Source organism: Phyllostomus discolor, chromosome X (assembly GCF_004126475.2).
Source record: "Phyllostomus discolor isolate MPI-MPIP mPhyDis1 chromosome X, mPhyDis1.pri.v3, whole genome shotgun sequence".
Lineage (NCBI taxonomy): Eukaryota > Metazoa > Chordata > Mammalia > Chiroptera > Phyllostomidae > Phyllostomus > Phyllostomus discolor.
The window spans coordinates 1,856,234-1,874,602 of NC_050198.1; the positions used below are offsets into that span (position 1 = coordinate 1,856,234).

General features: G+C 43.9%; 1 protein-coding gene and 1 pseudogene across 2 annotated transcripts in view; one reads left to right on the top strand and one right to left on the bottom strand.

The window, feature by feature from the left end:
• Positions 1-18,369, top strand: part of FRMPD4 (FERM and PDZ domain containing 4) — a 646,734-nt gene that overhangs the window by 249,125 nt on the left and 379,240 nt on the right. The window lies entirely within an intron of this gene.
• Positions 379-910, bottom strand: LOC114504820 (annotated as a pseudogene).

The following is an 18,369-nucleotide window of genomic DNA, read 5'->3' on the forward strand; positions in this document are numbered from 1 at the left end:
CTAAGTACCATCCTGCCCCACCACCCCCCTTATTTCCCCTTGGCTTACTCATTCTCACCGTTCCTGGATGGGAAAACACCTGCAAGGAGCGAATTGTTCACGGAGTCTTTTTTTTCTTGGTTGTCAAATGATTTGAATTGAAACCTTTTCCTTTGTAGTTCTTTTTTTAAAAGATTTTTATTTATTTATTTTTAGAGAGAGGGGGAAGGGAGGGAGAAAGAGAGGGAGAGAAACATCAGTGTGTGGTTGCCTCCCACGTGCCCCCCACTGGGGACCTGGCCCGCAACCCAGGCATGTGCCCTGATTGGGAATTGAACCAGGGACCCTTTGGTTCGCAGGCCAGCACTCAATCCACTGAGCCTCATCAGCCAGGGAGTTCTAGTTCTTAACTGGCTGGCATTCCACTGCGCCACTGTTGATGTCATCTATGATGTCTTAAGGGTGGTGGCCATTGACATTGCAGCCCACAGACAGGGCAGTCCCCAGGATCTCTTTAATGGTTCCAGAGAGTTCTTTAGCTAAAGATCAGTGCCGCATCTGTTGGGCAATGTTGATGATCTCATCAAAAGTGTTATTTCCACTGTGCTTAATGGTTGGTTTGTTTTTTTTACTTCTTTTTGTCTCATGGCGGTTCTTTGAGGGCTTTGACCATAAGGGCAGACAGAGGCAGAAAGCACTACCTCAGTCTGGGCCTGTCTGTTCTGAGGGTTGTTTTCACTGTAATCCTCAGACCCTCCCAATCACCAGTTGTTTTGGTGATGTCATCACCAACCTTTTTTGGAGACAGACGCAGGGCGCCAGTCTTGGGGGCCAGGGCAGACATGGCACTGACATCCTCCCCAGCATCCCTCAGGTATATGACTTCCATCTTATTGGGGTCAAACTTCGCTGGCATGATGGAGGCAGCTGGTGGCAGATGAACCTGGATTCCAGGCAACTGAAGAAAGTTGCATCTGTGCCTCCTCTCAACCGAGAGCTGAAAAGCTGAGCCATTTTTTAATAGGATTTTATTTAGCTAATTTTAGAGAGAGGAGAAGGGAGGGGGAAAAGAGAGGGAGAGAAACATCAATGCAAGAGATACATCAATCACTTGCCTTCTGTGTGACCCCCCACTGGGAGCCTGGCTTGCAACCCAGGCATGTGTCCTGACTGGGAATCGAACCGGCAACCCCTCAGTTTGCAGGCGGGCACTCAGTCCACTGAGCCACACCAGCCAGGGCTTAATGAGTCATGTGTAAGATGTCATTGCAAATGTAAGCAGCTCCGGCCTCCCATGAATAACAAAGGAAAGAAATGGAGTATTAATGATCGAGTTTCAGGAACGCAGTTTATTCCCAGGGGCTCCATTCATCAAATATCACTATAACTTTATTGCATATTCACCAGAAGTTATTACATTTGCTAGTGTTGGGAATCCTATTACCGAGGGTCATAAAATTCCCCCTAACAAGAAATCACGGCTGTCCAGCACAGTCTGATGCACGAGAATGACAGATGATCTTGGAGATGATGTTGTGGGCTGCCCATTACTCCACATAGCAAAGGTGATTAAATAATTATTAAAGGAAATCCATAGGTACAATGACAGTGGCCCACACCATAAATAATGTTAAAAGAGCATTATCGGAGCTTTCCGTGTCTTGTATTGTTTGCATACGGTTCACTGAATGGCCTCAACCCCAAGGCTTTTAAATTCCCTATTTCATGTAAAACGCCTTTTAGAAATCTCACGGGCCATACGCAATGCCATGACCATAAAACTTGCCCTGGCTGGTGTAGCTCAGTGGATTGAACGTGGGCTGCAAACCAAAGTGTCACAGATTCGATTCCCAGCCAGGGCACATGCCTGGGTTGCAGGCCATACCCCTCAGCAACCGCACACTGATGTTTCTCTCTCTCTCTCTCTCTCCCTTCCATCTCTAAAAAAAATTTAAAAAAAGAAGAATCGTTCAAATAAATAATTATAAAAAAATAAAAAATAAAACTTATGAGTTGGATTCCTTTGCGTTCTAATAAGCTAGAAGGCTGTATATCATGAAGCATAGCATATGTATCCAACAGGAAAGCAGGGATGTTATTTATTCCTCCTTTCTACTGTCTTACTTTCACAGTACTTAAAAATATTTGGGATATTTTTTAAATGTCTCTCTATAATTATTTTTTTAACCTGTTACTTTAAAGATTTTATTTATTTATTTTTAGAGAGAGCGGATGGGAGGGAGAAAGAGAGAAACATCAATGTGTGGTTGCCTCTTGTGTGCCCCCTACTGGGCATCTGGCCCAAAGCTCAGGCATGCACCCTGACTGGGAATCGAACCAACAACCCTTTGGTTTGCAGGACAGCACTCAATCCACTGAGCCACACCGGCCAGGGCTATAATTATTTTTTATGGAATCTCTAAAAGTGCTTGTTGAGACTGTGTTTTATTTTACTTACTATATAGCATGTAATAATGCAATAATATCCCAAACACAGTAAAGTTATTTAACTTTAAGTTATTTTTGGTAACATATGATAACATTAATATAATTTGATACCTTGGCTAGTCAAAATTGGTAATAGCAACTTTCTTTTTTAAAAAAATTTTAAAGATTTTATTTATTTTCAGAGAGGGAAGGGAGGGAGATAGAGAGAGAGAGAAACATCAATGTGCGATTTCTGGGGGCCGTGACCTGCACCCCAGGAATGTGCCCTGACTGGGAATCGAACCTGTGACACTTTGGTTCGCAGCCCGCGCTCAATCCACTGAGCTATGCCAGCCAGGGCAGTAATAGCGACTTTCTAAGAACAAAATGTTAAATAAAGGTGAGGCTCAATGTGTCTTCTTCAGCATGTGGCATGATGATAAAAAAAAAGAATTTCATTATGAGCAAAGTAAATAATAATGTATCCATTCACAGAGGGAAAACTGCGCTGTCACTTCTGGAAAGGAAATAAATGTGTGTTATAACTTTTTAAATGTAGACGACCCGTCTCCCTCCCCCTGCAGCATGATGCACTATCTTTTTTTCTCCAACTTTTGGGAGAAAAGCGTATCCACAAATGCATCAGTACATTTCACGTTTTCCCTGTAAACGTTCCCTGATATCTCAGCGCAGTTCGTGCACGGTGGAGAGTACAGGGAGCTCAATTGAGGTCTCTCAGGGAGGGCATCCGGAAAACCCGAGTCTATCTTGCCTGTGCAGGCATACCCCGGAGTCACTGCAGGTTCCGTTTTGGACCATCGCATTAAAGCGAATGTCACAAGAAAGCGAGTTGTAATCTTTTCCCGGTGGAAGGTCTTGCCTTCAATTTGTGTAAAAAAAAAAAAAAAGAAAAGAAAAAATCTGTGAAGTGCAATAAAGTGTCGTACCGTAAAACTGAGCTCTGCCTGGGTATAAAAATGCAGCCTACATGTCTTTCCTCCAATTGTTGAAAGAAATTATTGGAGGGGGAAGGGTGGTAATCATTTAAGTAAAGATGATTTTCGGAGGCGCTGCTTTGTAGGTCACTGCCCATGTATACGAACCTAGAGGTAGACGCGGGCCCTTATGCCTCGCATGCACTGGCCCATCTGAGCTGTCCCTATTGGTCCTTCTCAGGTGGATGCCAGCGTCACTTTGTTTTTGACGCTGGCCGTGCCCTGCTCCTCCCTACTTTACAGCAGTCTTCATAAACGTGACCCATGATAAACCACATCACACTTTCGTTTAGTTGTTTCCAGTCAGTCTTTGCTAAACACGTGTGCAGTTTCTTTCCAGCAGAACTGGATTAAGTTGATTTTGTTCCCACAACAAACTCAGAGGCTGGTTCTTCGAGAAGGCCCATAAACTCAATACGGTAACTGAGAAAACAAAAGAAAAGGACTCAGATTACTAATGTCAGCACTGAGAGTGGGCCCATTATTACAGATCCAGTGGACGTAGAAAAGAGAATAAAGAAATACTGCGAAATAACCAGTCCCTTGAAGAGCACAATCTGTCAAACCTCACACAAGAGGAAATACACATCTGAATAGGCCTATAACTGCTAGACATTGAATCAATCATTAACAGCCTTCCAAAACAGGAAGCTCCAGGTCCAGATGCGGTCACTGGTGAATTCTGCCAAACATTTAGGGAAGAAATGCTACCAAATCTGTACAATCGCTTTCAGAAGACAGGAGCAGAGGGAATACTTCCTAACTCAGTCTTTGAGGCTAGTGTTATCCTAATATCAAAACCGAAGGAACCCTGGCTGGCATAGCTCAGTGGACTGAGCGCAAACTGCGAACCAAAGCATAGCAGGTTCAATTCCCAGTCAGGGCACATGCCTGGGTTGCAAGCCATGGCCCCCAGCAACCGCACATGGATGTTTCTCTCTTTTTCTTTCTCCCTCTCTTCCCTCTCTAAAAATAAATAAATAAAATCTTTTAAAAAATGGGAACTTTTGCTGCCTGGTTCCAGATCAGTCCTTGTGTTTTTATTCCCATTTGTCCATCTCAGGACTGACTGCTGGATGGTTTTCTCAGTTGCGTAACTGCCTGGCTTATATGCAACACGTAATAAGCTTTAAAAATCAATCTATTGACTTTGAAAGCTTTGTCATTGTTTGGAATATTGCTTGAGGACATTTTTGAATTGTTGGTAACTAACTCCTATTGTTTTTCCCTCCAAAATCTTATCAAACATTCCTCTAAGGTCAAAAATATCTGGATGCCGCACGTTTGGTGATTGAAACAGAAATATCTGCCTTTCTGTAAATAGTAAATATCTATAGTAAATTTCTGTAAATATCTGCCTTTCTAGTAAATAGGGCCCTAGGTCAGTGTGCAAGAACAGGTGAAAGAGGCGTTTATGCTAACTGGAGAATTTAAATATGGCTTCTTTGCTAAAAGTCTGAAAAATAGAGGTAGGGGGATCTAGTTCTCTCTTTTCCATGACCTGCCCAGTGGGTGGTATGGTGCAGTGGTCTAACGGAAGTCTCAGATCACAGTTTATGTACATGTGAATTCGTTTCCTGGCCAAAGGAAAGAATGAAAAATGGAAACAGAAATGGAACATATCTACTATCTATCTACTCCTTGTGAAGTTAGGGAGGCTCCTGAGCAGAACGTGTCTGAAGACTTGGAAGCAGACATGGCATCAGGTGTCTAGCTGGACCAGACATGGAGGCCTCTGTCAAGTGCATGGTGGGTAAGGGCAAGGGTTTTGGCACAAGACCAGATGGTTTGGCGGAATTCAGAATATTCTCCTTGGTTATATCGCTGCTGGTTTTGCCCAAGTTCTTCTTTTCTCATGTGATACAACCTGTACAGTCTCCCTAGCTCCCCAGTTTTGTAATGCCACTTACTCCTTTAACGAAAAATGATTTCTGACACCCCTTATGCTAATTAACAAGCACTCTAGCACGGATTTATTTTTATATTTCTTCCTTCCTTCCTTCCTTCCTTCCTTCTTGTCTCTTTCTCTTCTTTCTTTTCTTTCTTTCTTTCTTTCTTTCTTTCTTTCTTTCTTTCTTTCTTTCTTTCTTTTTTCTTTCTCTCTCTCTCTCTCTTTCTTCCTTTCTTTCCTTCTTTCCTCACTCGAGGACATTTATTCATTGCTTTGAGAGAGAGGGAGGAAAGGAGACAGGACGGGAGAGAGAGAAACATGTAGTAGTTGCCTCCTGTAACTGGTGACGGTGACCGAACTGGCACCCCTGGTATGGGCCCTGACCAGGAATCGAACCCACAACCCTTCAGTTATGTGAGGATGTTCCAACCAACTGAGCCACTGCTGCCAGGGCATCTGGTGCAGATTTAGACAACACTTTTGAAGGGATTGCCTTGGCTGCTTCTGAAATGTGGATTCCCTATTAGGCGCCTTTACATAGGACCTCATTGTCTTTAGGATAAGGGTTCAAATGAACATATGTAACCATACACATATCCCTGTTTTGTTCCATTTATAATAAGAAGCTGGGGGAGGTCAGGTATAAAGTTCTACAGGTGAATCACAGAGGCACTTAAATAATTGGGGTAGCTTCCCCATAAATCAAATGCACATGTCACAGGTACCAGAGGTAAAACAAGAAGTTTGGGGACTGTTAGTGTTGACCGGAGTGCTGAGATGTGAAATTTGGAAACTGGGCGTATGATTAAGGTTCGTATATAAGAAAGTATCGTGAAAAGAATTGTAGCATTTTCGATTTCCATCCTGAAGTCCTAGGATTTTAGACTCTCAGATGCAAAAAAGCTAATGAGGGAAAAGCAGGATGGATTTTTCGGAGGGAATGTAATGTTTCCTTCACACTCTTCTATTCCTGGCACCGCACTTGGGTAGTGCTGATAGCAAGCCCTGCATTTCATTAGTGAAAACAATGCCGACACCAAAGGGAGGTGCCCCTTGCTGCCTGTCCTCTTCTCTCCCCACAGCTGGCTGCCACTGTGATTTTCTTGTGTGTGTGTTGACAGTGACTTTTGGACACTGAAGAGATTTAAGGGCAAGCTTTTGGACTAAATTTTTTTTTAGAGGGGAAGGGAAGGAGAAAGAGAGGGAGAGAAACATCTGTGTGTGGTTGCCTCTTGCACATCACCCACCGGGCACTAGGCCCCAAACCCAGGCATGTGCCCTGACTAGGAATCGAACCGGTGACGCTTTGGTTCACAGGCTCACACCCAATCCATTAAGCCACACCAGCCAGGGCCTTTGGGACTAACTTGATATCCAATATATACAAGTTACATCGTCAAAATCCTGTTTCTTATTCTTAAAGATGTTTTTAAAGCTAACATACTTCAAAATCACTTTTAGGACGATATATTTAAATGTCTTTCAATGTATGAAATGGCATTTCGACGTTTGTTTTAAAGTCCTTCCATTGTTTCTCCGACCTTTCCAAGTATTTCAATTAACTCTTCTTTATAAAGCTGAGGTTTTCAACTTACAGATGTATCTTCTGTGCTCTTAAATGCTCCAGCACCACTTACAAATTCTTAATGTAGAAACCCAAATTTAAAGCAGTTACTTGACTGCACATTTTATTTATTTGTTTACTTATTGAGTTTATTAGGGTGACATTGGTTAGCAAAATTATGTAGGTTTCAGGTGCACAGTTCTTTTTTTAATTTTTCTTATTTATTTTTAGAGAGGGGAGGGAGAGAGAGAGAGAGAGAGAGAGACAGAGAAACATCAATGTGCGGTTGCTGGGGGTCATGGCCTGCAACCCAGGCATGTACCCTGACTGGGAATCGAACCTGCGACACTTTGGTTCGCAGCCCGCGCTCAATCCACTGGGCTACACCAGCCAGGGTCTTTCCCAGGCTTTTATTCAACCCAGCTGCATGGCCCTGGCCTTCATTTATACTCATGACACGAATGTGATGTCCCGATCTCTGGTATGATCCCTATTCCTTAACCAGTGGTTGTTAATCGTTAACATACATGGGAATCCCTGGGGGTCCCCCTGAAATGAAGATTTTAGTTCAGGAAGCCTGAGTGGGGGGCCTGCTTTTCTCGCCAGCCCTCAGGTGGTGCCTGAACTGCTTTAGAAGAAGGTCACTGTTGAATAGTGAAGTCTTTGATTCAAGTGGCGTTTTGCATAATTCTTCCATCTCTGCCAGGACGACTGCCTCCCCCAAGGAGCACTGTGGCTCCTTCCACAGTTTGATTGGTTTTGCATTTCTTTGACTCTCTGTGATATTCAAATGTCATCCCCATTAGACTCCGCAGACTTCTCCAAGCTTTGTGGCGCTGTGGTCACCACGTTGAAAGAATCCTTGAAGATTGAAGTGACTGTGACTCACTTAAAGGGGAAAATGATTGTTCTGAAATATATGCGCAGAAATATTTCACCATCCCACCTCCTAGAAAAAAAAATCTGGAAGGGACAGAATAAGGTTGCCAGATGGATAAATTGAACTCTCTTGAGTTTCATAAATATGAGGTCCAGAATTTTTAAAAAGTTGCTTCCTGTGTCTATGTGATGTTTTTTTGAAGATTTTATTTATTTCATTTTTTAGAAAGAGGGCAAGGGAGGGAGAAAGAGAGGGAAACATCGATCTGTTGCCTCTCACGCACACCCCCCAACGGGGGATGTGGTCCGCAACCCAGGCATGTGCCCTGACTGGGAATGGAACCAGTGACCTTTCTGTTCACAGGCTGGTGCTCAGTCTACTGAGCCACACCAGCCGGGGCCTAGATGATTTTTAGATGTTTCTAGATAATTTGTTTTTTTTAATATATATTTTTTTAAAGACTTTATTTATTTATTTTTAGAGAGGGAAGGGAGGGAGAAAGAGAGAGAGAGAAACATCAATGTGTGGTTGCTGGGGGTCATGGCCTGCAACCCAAGCATGTACCCTGACTGGGAATCGAACCGGCGACACTTTGGTTCGCAGCCCGCGCTCAATCCACTGAGCTACGCCAGCCGGGGCTGATAATCTGTTTTGATCGAAGGTATGTGCACAGATGCAGGCTTGTTGGTTTTTTGTTTGATTTCGTTGTATGGTAACGCAGGCTCCTCCTCTCCCCGCCTCATAAGTCCTTATTGGATCATCAGGGAATAGGATGATTTTTTTCTGGCATTGAACCGGGAAGCAATGCATCTCATTGAGTGAGCTTTTCACTGCAACTAGCTAATGCCAGGCCATATTTCTCACTAACATTCTCTTAATAAAGCAGACACCTTAAACTGCAGGAAAACGTGTGTGCGTGTTTCTTTTTGGAATGCCTCTCGGCAGCAGGCAGTGAGCAGGGAGCCCTCTTCCGTTCCCATCCCAGGTCCTTCTCTGTGTGGTCTTACAGATGGCCCGAGGGACGCATCTCTGTCACCTGCCTGGCCGCATCCGCACTTCAGTTTACTCCCTTGCTGGAAACGCATCTTCTCGTATAGTATTTATAGGAGCATACTTTTGTGCAGACTGCCAGCAACAGGTTTCTGTATTTGATTTACAGGTATTTTTTTTTTTTTTTTCATAAGCTTTGTCTCCTTAGCGGCTTACGGTCCAAGGTCGCTCCCTCAGCCTTAGCCATGGGGAGGTTACAGCTTCTTTTTTTTTTTTTTATTTACTTATTTATTTATTTCTATTCATTTTTTAAAGATTTTATTTATTTATTTTTAGAGAGGGAAGGGAGGGAGAAAGAGAGAGAGAGAAACATCCATGTGTGGTTGCTGGGGGCCGTGGCCTGCAACCCAGGCATGTGCCCTGACTGGGAATCGAACCTGCGACACTTTGGTTCGCAGCCCGAGCTCAATCCACTGAGCTACGCCAGCCAGGGCTGATTTACAGGTATTTTGACCCAGCAATTCTACTTCTAAAACTCTGCACAAAGAATTAATCGGACAGGTGTGCAGCTTTGTTCAAGGCTGTTCGTTGTGGTCTTGTTCACCAGAGCTACATATCAGAAACGACCTAAAAATCCATTAGTATGAAACAGACATGCAGCTGGAATTATATGTGTTCATTAGAAATCCGTATTCCCTGGCTGGCATAGCTCAGTGGATTGAGTGCGGGCTGCGAACCAAAGTGTTGCAGGTTCGATTCCCAGTCAGGGTACATGCCTGGGTTGCAGGCCAGGACCGCCAGCAACCGCACATTGATGTTTCTCTCTCTCTCTCTCTCCTTCCATTCCCTCTCTAAAAATAAATAAATACAATCTTTGAAATTAAAAAAAAGAAATCAGTATTAATCATCACGGAAAAGAGCTGTGACGTATTGTTAAAAGGGCAAAGCAGACTTCAAAGAACTAGTTATAGTGGGATGGCATTATTGCAAAAAGAAAACAACCAAGTGAAATTATGGCTCTCACACACAGAAAAAACTGAGCACACGTTAACGATTTTATGTAACTCATTATGTATTAGTGAGGGAACTGGTAAGATATTAGAACAGTTCAAAAGTGAGCCAAAGAAGGGTTCATTCATGGATCAGGACCATTGACATGAATGTGCGAATGGGTACAAGGTGGCTTTTTCAATAGTGGGAAAGGGCGTCCCTGCCACCCCCACATTACTGAATGGATTTGCCCTCTGGAGACAAGAATTATTTTGCATTGCTCTCACCTGTCTATGAATTCCAGCGTTGCAAAACAGTCCACAGGCAATGAAAGGTGCAGAGGCGCCACACCATCAGAAGCAGGTGCCTTTGGAAAGCTGTGTTCCGAAGCTTAGAGCCGAAGCAATGTATCATTTTCCCTTAAAAAACACAAACTTTCTCTACATATATGTACCTATTACAGTCTAGAATGAAAACCAAAAAGTGATTAGTTATCTATGGATGGTAAGATTTTATGTTATTATTTTTGTATTTTTGTCTGCATTTAGACAGTATTTCTAACAGAATGTGTAATATTTTTAATCAGATAAAAACCCTATTTCTATATTGAAAAACAATAACCAGTCCTCTTTATTTAAAAGTATATTTTATGGATTATGCTATTACAGTTGTCCCACTTTTTTCTCCCCGTTATTCCCCTCTGCTCTACACGCCCCACCCTCCAGTATTTGCCCCCCCACTCCACCAGCCCCACTTACCGTATTTTTTGGAGTATAAGACACATTCCCCCCAAATTTGGGAGGAAAATGGGGGTAGCGTCTTATATTCCGAATGTAGCACACCTGGCTCACTGAGGGGGGCATGGTGGAGCAGGGTAATAGGTTATTAAATATTTTACCACACTTTTTGCTTCAAAATCATTTTCCTATTTTCTTCCTCTGAAACCTCTGTGCGTCTTATGGTCTGGTGTGTCTTATAGTCCTAAAAATATGGTAATTCATGTCCATTGGTCATTACATATGGTTCTTTGGCTTCTTCATTTCCTATTCTATTCTTAACCTCTCCCTGTCTATTTTGTATCTACCATTCATGCTTCTTAGTCTCTGTACCTTTTCCCCCATTCTCCCCCTCCCAGCTGAAACCCTCCATGAGATCTCCATTTCTGTGATTCTGTTTCTGTTCTGTTTCCGTAGTTTGTTTGGTTTTTTTTTGTTTTTCAGGTTCAGTTATTGATAATTGTGAGTTTGTTGTCATTTTACTATTTGTAGTCTTGATCTTCTTTTTCTTAGATAAGTCCCTTTAACATTTCATATAATAAGGGCTTGGTGATGATGAACTCCTTGAACTTGACCTTATCTGGGAAGCACTTTATCTGCCCTTCCATTCTGAATGAAAGCTTTGCTGGATAGAGCAATCTTGGATGTAGGTCCTTGCCTTTCATGACTCTCAATACTTCTTTCCAGCCCCATGTCTTGACTGAAAGATTTCTTTTGAGAAATCAGCTAATAGTCTTATGGGAACTCCTTTGTTGGTGACACTTTCCTTTTCTCTTACTGCTTCTAAGATTCTCTCCTTATCTTTAATCTTGGGTAATGTAATTATGATGTGCCTTAGTGTGTGCTTCCTTGGACCCAGCTTCTCTGGGACTCTCTGAGCTTCCTGGACTTCCTGAAAGTCTATTTCCTTTGCCAGATTGGGGAAGTTCACCTTCATTATTTGTTCAAGTAAGTTTTCAATTTCTTGCTCTTCTTCTTATCCTTCTGGCACCCCTATGATTTGGATGTTGGAACGTTTAAAAGTTGTCCCAGAGGTTCCTAAGCCTTTCCTCATTTTTTTGAATTCTTGTTTCTTCATTCAGTTCTGGTTGAATGTTTTTTTCTTCCTCCTGCTCCAAATCATTGATTCATTGATCTGAGAGCAACAGTTATATGCATGTGGGTATATATATATATGTGTATATATATATATATATATATATAGAGAGAGAGAGAGAGAGAGAGAGAGAGAGAGAGAGTTTATTTATTTTTTAGAGAGGGAAAGGGAGGAAAAAAGAGAGGGAGAGAAACATCAATGTGTGGTTGCCTCTCACACGCCCCCAACTGGGGACCTGGCCCGCAACCCAGGCATGTGCCCTAGACTGGGAATCAAACCGCCAACCCTTTGATTCACAGGCCAGCACTCCAGCACTCAACCACTGAGCCACACCAGCCTGGACTGTATATTTTTCTTTATTTCACTTTGCATAGCCTTCACTTTTCCTGTATTTTGTGACTTACTCAATCATTCCTTTACTATCGTGAGTACCAGTGCTTTGAACTCTATATCTGATAGGTTGGCTATCTCTTCATTGCTTAATTCTATTTTTGGAGTTTTGATCTGTTCTTTCATTTGGGCCATATTTCTTTGTATCAGTGGAGCTGTTAGATTGTAAAGGGTGGAACCTTAGGTATTCGCCAGGGTGGGGCAACCTATGTCGCTGTGTTGTGGCGCTGTATATGGGGGATGGCTCAGAGAGGGAACAGTGCCACTTGCTCGGCTCTCAGCTGCCTTTCAGTCACTTCCCCCGCTACCCACAAGCAAATTGGGCCCTTCTGCTGCTGATTCCCGGGTGGGTGGGCTTGTGTACGTTCTAGGACCCCATGGGTCTCTCCAACGATCTCTCCTGTGAGGCTGGGAGTTTCTCCTGCCACTGCAACCCCAACAGGTCTTTACAGCCAGAGGTTTTGAGGTGTTCTTTTCCCATGCTGGAACCCAGGGTGTCGCGGTCTGTCCCGCTCCCCATTTATTCCTCTCAGTTTATCGGCACGCAGATGTGGGACCGCCCAGTCCTCTAGCCGCCACCTTGCTGTGCGTCCTCTCTGCTCCCGCTGCCCATCTCCGTGCCTCCTACCAGTCTGAAGGAATGCTTCTTCTTTAACTCCTTGGTTGTCGAACTTCCATACAGTTGAATTTTCTGGCAGTTCTGGTTATTTTGTTTGTTTGTTTTTAAATTTGTTGTTGCCCTTCTTTTGGTTGTGGAAAGAGGCAAAGTGTATCCACCTACACTTCCATCTTGGCCGGAAGTCTATTCCCCATCCTCTTTTCATATTTTTAGTAAATCCTTCAACAACAACAATGAAAGTCGTGGCCCAGGTACCTCCCAGCTGCCTGAAGGATACTGGGATGAAGATAACAGGAGATGAGCACGGGCCAGAGAATGCGCAGGGTGGTTGGCAGTTCCCCTTGTGAAGTGGCTATTTCTGGTTGGTCCTTCCATTGATGGTTTTGTGTTCAGGCCTAAAATATCCCATGTACAAGAGATGATGATGAAGCCAAGGTGCTTTGGCATGTTGGCGGTGCTTTTAGCTGCAGCCCTCAACAAATGAGGTGCCAAGAAGTTGCGAATGTTTTCTGTGCCTTTTTAAGTTGAGTCAGGAAAACTGGGTGGGAGAGGGAGAGGGCCAGTAGTCTGCATGCCGCCCCAGAAGGCAAGACGCTTCCCATTACTGCCTGCGATGACAGTTATTAACGAATAGATGTTTCCAAATTTATGCCACCCCCCGATTAATGTGCTTATTTATAGAACTGATTTGAAAGTTAAATAAGAGCTTTATCCTTCCTCAATTTTACAGTGGTAAAGAGATAATAAACATGCTCATGGCTTCCATTATTCCATAAGTATTTGCCTGCGTATTGATTATTGCCTTGAGATCCGTTGTCGTACTCTGTTCCGAGTGTTTTTTTCTCCCCCCTACCCTCCTCACACCATGGTGTTTCTGGCTATCGTCCTCATTTCCTTACAGCTTGCCAAACTGCAGCTCCTTTTGAGTGCCAAGTTTTTCTTATAATCCTCATCCTGATGAGAGATTTGCTGAGAAGTTGGCCTGCAGATACAATACAGTATGTATCCTATTGACAGTGCACATGTAATATTTTTAGTGCCCTGGGACTGTTATATTCATTTCCCATTGTATGAACATGATTAAGATCACATCAATAATTAAACAAGAGTCTCTTGGTCTTCTTTGGTTTAGCTCAGAGCAGTGTGCATGTTGCTGTCAAAATGTTTCTGCCGAATGAATGAACAATGGTTATTTATATCAACCTATGTATCACCTTTCCGGAGTAGAGCTGTATGCGGCTATGGAATATCCTGACCTCATAAGGAACAGTTGCACCTATAAGAAACGTGGGTGAGGAGGGAGGGAGCTGTGTTCCCATTTAACTTGGAGATTTAGTTCTAAGAACGCTCTGTCTCCTACAATTCCGGGCAAATTTCCCATGATGCTCAGCATACAAGCAGTTAGGGAGGACTGGCTTTGGGAAAAAGGAAGCAAGAGGCAAATTTGGTCTTAGATACCAATAGTGTCCCCCTAAATTTCAGGTCCTGGTACCTGTGAAGGTGGCCTTATTTGGAAATAGGGTCTTTGCACACGAAATCATACTACACTATGTGGGCTCTAGCCCAATGTGACTTGGGTAACAAGGACATGCGAAGACATAGCCACAAAGGGAGGAATGCCAAGTAACAATGGAAACAGAGATTGAAGTAATACAAGTAGAAGCTAGGGAGTGTCAAGGATTGCCAGCAACCACCAGAAGACAGGAGGAAGCAAGCGAGGATGATTAACCTAGGAATCTTTCCCAGAGCCTTCGGGGGAAGCAGTGCCCTCCAGCCATCTTGATTTTAGACTTCCGGCTTCCACACTGCGAGAGAATCCATTTCTGTTGTTCTAAGCCACCCAGTTTTTGGTTCTTTGTTACAACAGTAGGAAAGCAATACAATGTCCCTTACTTCATAATGATGAAGTAGCTTAGTGCCTTGTTTAGTGTCTCACTCTCCTGGTATCCTATGCCCTTGTCCCACGGCTTTGTCCGTGTATTCATCAAGGTTGAGTAAGGTAAGCAGAAACCACTCTAGGTGTAGTAAGCAGAAAGTGATTGAATATGGAGAATTATCTGCTCTCACACTGTTAGATGAATTAAGTCGTGAAGGTTAAGGAAACCTTGCTAGTTATCAAGAACTTAGGAAGTATAGGCAAGGCTAGAAACCACTACCCAATATCTTAGCAGCCTTCAGCACTTAATAGGGTAACTACCAGGAAGCTGCTTGGAAAATCCCAACCAAATCTGCATGTATCATCTGTTGATCCCCACATCTGACTCCTGTTCCTGCCAGTGACTTATGTCCTCTCTCTACCCATAGCAGGTCTCTGTGAATGACTTTCATTGGCAGAATGGAACTAAAAGCCTTGCTGCTAAAGGATTGTGGGAAATGTAGTTTTCAGGCTTTCAGCCCCAGTGGCGCTGGACCTAGTGATGAAAGGCAAGGGCAGAACAAAGTAGAAGAGATGAGGTCCTGCTTACTCATCCAAATTACTTTCCTATCAAACAAGAACAAAAGTACTTGCTTCCCTGAAAGATTCTGATGATCTATGTTCATTTACAGCAAGGTATGAAGGACCAATAATACCTTAAAATGTTTTTCCTCAGTACTATCATCAGAGATTTAATTGAAAGAAGTGAATCCATTCATTTGACTCTTAGTTGAAACAGGGACTCACTTCCAACACTGTTTTCTCATGGGTCCTCAGAAATACAACGAAATTTTAGGTGCCAATCTTTGGAATTGAGGATTTTAATCCAGTTCGGCTTTCTCTTTGTACACGCAATGACATTTGGTTTTGTTGATTTCTTTTGTTTTTACACAGATACACAAATGAGAGGCAGATCATTTGGGTTCAATTACTTTCAATTTTCTGTGGCTGGTTTTTTAATGGGGCAGATTTCCCTCCCCCAGCCATCTCTCCAGGAAACATTACACAATGTCTGGAGACATTTTTTCGTCTTCAGAATTGGAGTGGTGGGGATGCCATAGGCATCAAGTGGGTTGAGGTCAGGGAGGCCGCTAAACATCCTCCAGTGCACAGGGCGGCCCTCCCCCCACAGACAATTGCCCACCCCCAAGTTCAAAAGTGCCGCCGTTGAGAGATCCTGTTCCTGTACGGTTGAAGAGAAAAAGGTGAAGTAGATCTTCGTTATTGTGACCCTTTTGTAACCTCAGGTAATCTTCAGTGCTGCCACCACTGGCAGTTTCCGCTTGTCCACTGCCTTAACCCCTCCCCTGTCCTCCGACGTCCTTGCTGAAAGGTGTGGCCAGTGTTCTTCCCCCGGGCCACCCAATTCAGAACCGAGGCGCTGGCCGTGCGTCTCTTCCCTTTTCATCGCTCGTTTGATTCCGAGATCCCCTGTCTTTCAGAGCCTTCTTTGTCTCACTGTCTGGACACAACCCTTCTGTCAGTTTGTCCCCAGTCCTCTGAGGGACCTCAGGGTCTCGTCACATGTTGATGGAGGCCTGCTCCCTTCCCTTTATCAGTCTCCTCTGTACCCCTGCCCTTTGCCAAGTGCCATGTGTCTTGACATTTTAAATGTTCTTTTCTCCCCTGCATCAGCTGGAGGGAAGCTGACGGCATAGAAATCTCTTCTCCCCAAATCCCACCCTGCTCATTTCCATCCACTTACTTGCTCCCCATGCCCAGGGCACTTATTCTGAATTTGCACAGGCTGTTCATTGGCCTATTTGTGAATTGGGCTCCTTGTATGTCTTTGTTTGCTTGATGCTGAGTGAGTCACTCCTGACAGTTACTAAAGGCTGTATGTAAATTCTTCGAGGGCCCAAACAGGGTCCCCATGGAGCTCTTTGGTCAACGTGGACACAACCTCAGAGCTAATTAAATGCTAAAGAAAGGCTTTGTGGTGATGAAGGTGATGATAACCCAGGCTGGAAGGCACTTTGGAAACCAACAAGGCCTGTTCCCAAGGCACCCAGGTGCCCTGCGTCATCCAAGATAAATGAGCATCTGTCCACTGTTCAAACACTGCCCGAGAGGAGCATTTTCCAACCTGTTCCAGCTTTTAACTACCCACTTACGAAATGCTTTCCTCTAGCTAACCTCAATCTCCTCCCGCTTAAGGAATCAACGCTGTGTAAAAATATGCAGTAATACATTTTGAAAGATGATTTAAGATTGGCTTTATACATACGAAATTCATATACTATGATTTCCCTTCCAGTGAACAGGATTTTTATTTTTATCTGAAAAATTGCTAAGCTAGGGCTTTTGGCAAGGGGACTGGCATTCAGGAGAAAGGAGTAGCTGCAAAAGACGATCGGCTCTACATGAGGGAAGGGAAATGGTTTAATTCTCTGTGCACACTCTCAGGGTGTCACCACGCAGCTGACTTAGAATGGTGGTGGCTCTTCGAAGACGATTCATGTTGCTGTAGCTCATGTCTTTACAGGTACCACCCCCTCCTTCTGTATTAAAATGGTGTATTGTAGTGTGTTTCCTTCCACCTTCCCACAGGGCAGCTGTGAAATTATGCAACTTTACAGGGCCCTTTTGTCTACGTCATCATGACCGCTTTCATCCCAGAAATGAATTTTCCAGATTTGTGCCATTTATTGAACCAACAAGGATGGAGCGTCTCTTGTATGCTCAGGCACGATGTCAGGTGATTATAGATTCAGGGAAGAAGATGCTGTTTTAACCTGCAAAGGGCTGTAGAGTCGAACTGGGAACTTCGACATGTAAATAAGGCCGTTCTGGAACGGCCGTGGCCTTCCCTATAGCAACACGTGTCAGATGTGATGGGAACCATTTGGCCCATTAACTTTCTAAAAAGCATGCCTTTCTGCATTCTTTGGGGTACATATGGCTTTGCATCAAGATAAGCTTGGTGGCAAATCTGGTCCCTATCACTGTGTGATCTCTCTGAGCCTCAGAATGTGCCCTTGCCAGTGGAAAGCATACCTGCCTTAAAGATCATTGCAGTGATTGAATCCAGTCAAATTAAATCAGATGATGTGGTTTGAACGTGCTAAGCAGCCCTGGCTGGTGTGGCTCAGTGGACTGAGTGCCGGTCTGCGAACCAAAGGGTCGCTGGTTGGATTCCCAGTCAGGGCACATGCCTGGGTTATGGGCCAGGTCCCCAGTTGGGGGGGGGGGGTGTTAGAAGCAACCCATTGAAGTTTCTCTTGCACATTGATGTTTCTCTCCCTCTCTTTCTCCCTCCCTTCCACCCTCTCTAAAAATAAAGAAAATCTTAAAAAAAAATAAAGTGCTAAGCAAAGGGCCTATTATTGGGTAGGTACTTAAGAAATGTTTCTGTCTTCGTTGATGCTTCAAGGATAGTATTATAGTATTATATATGGAACTTTTCTTTTTTTTTTTTTTTAGGGGAGTGAGCATTCCCTCCCAGTACCAACATTACCTTCCTGCATATGGGGACTGTCTCAAGCCTCGAGGCTGAGCCAACCCTATGGTAGAATCTGAGAGTGCCACAAACCCGTCTTTCCACCTTTCCTTGCAGCCAGCCGCAGGGCGTGTGGCCAAATAAACACGTCATCACCCGGCCTTGAATTAGCGGCTCCTGGTTTGGAGAAGGAGGGGCCACCCAGAATCCATTCTAACGGCACATTGTGTTGGGTTTCAGAAGTTGCAGCTGCGGCAGTTCTAGCTCAAGTCCACGCTGATGGTGCCCACTATGCAAATTTTGGCGCCAGTCCTCCGTGACGGCAGCTGTGGTATCTTCAGTGTCTTAAGATGGGACTTGTAATGCTGGCTCTGGGGACATGGCCTCCAACCCTGGTTCTCATGACTGTTAACCTAAA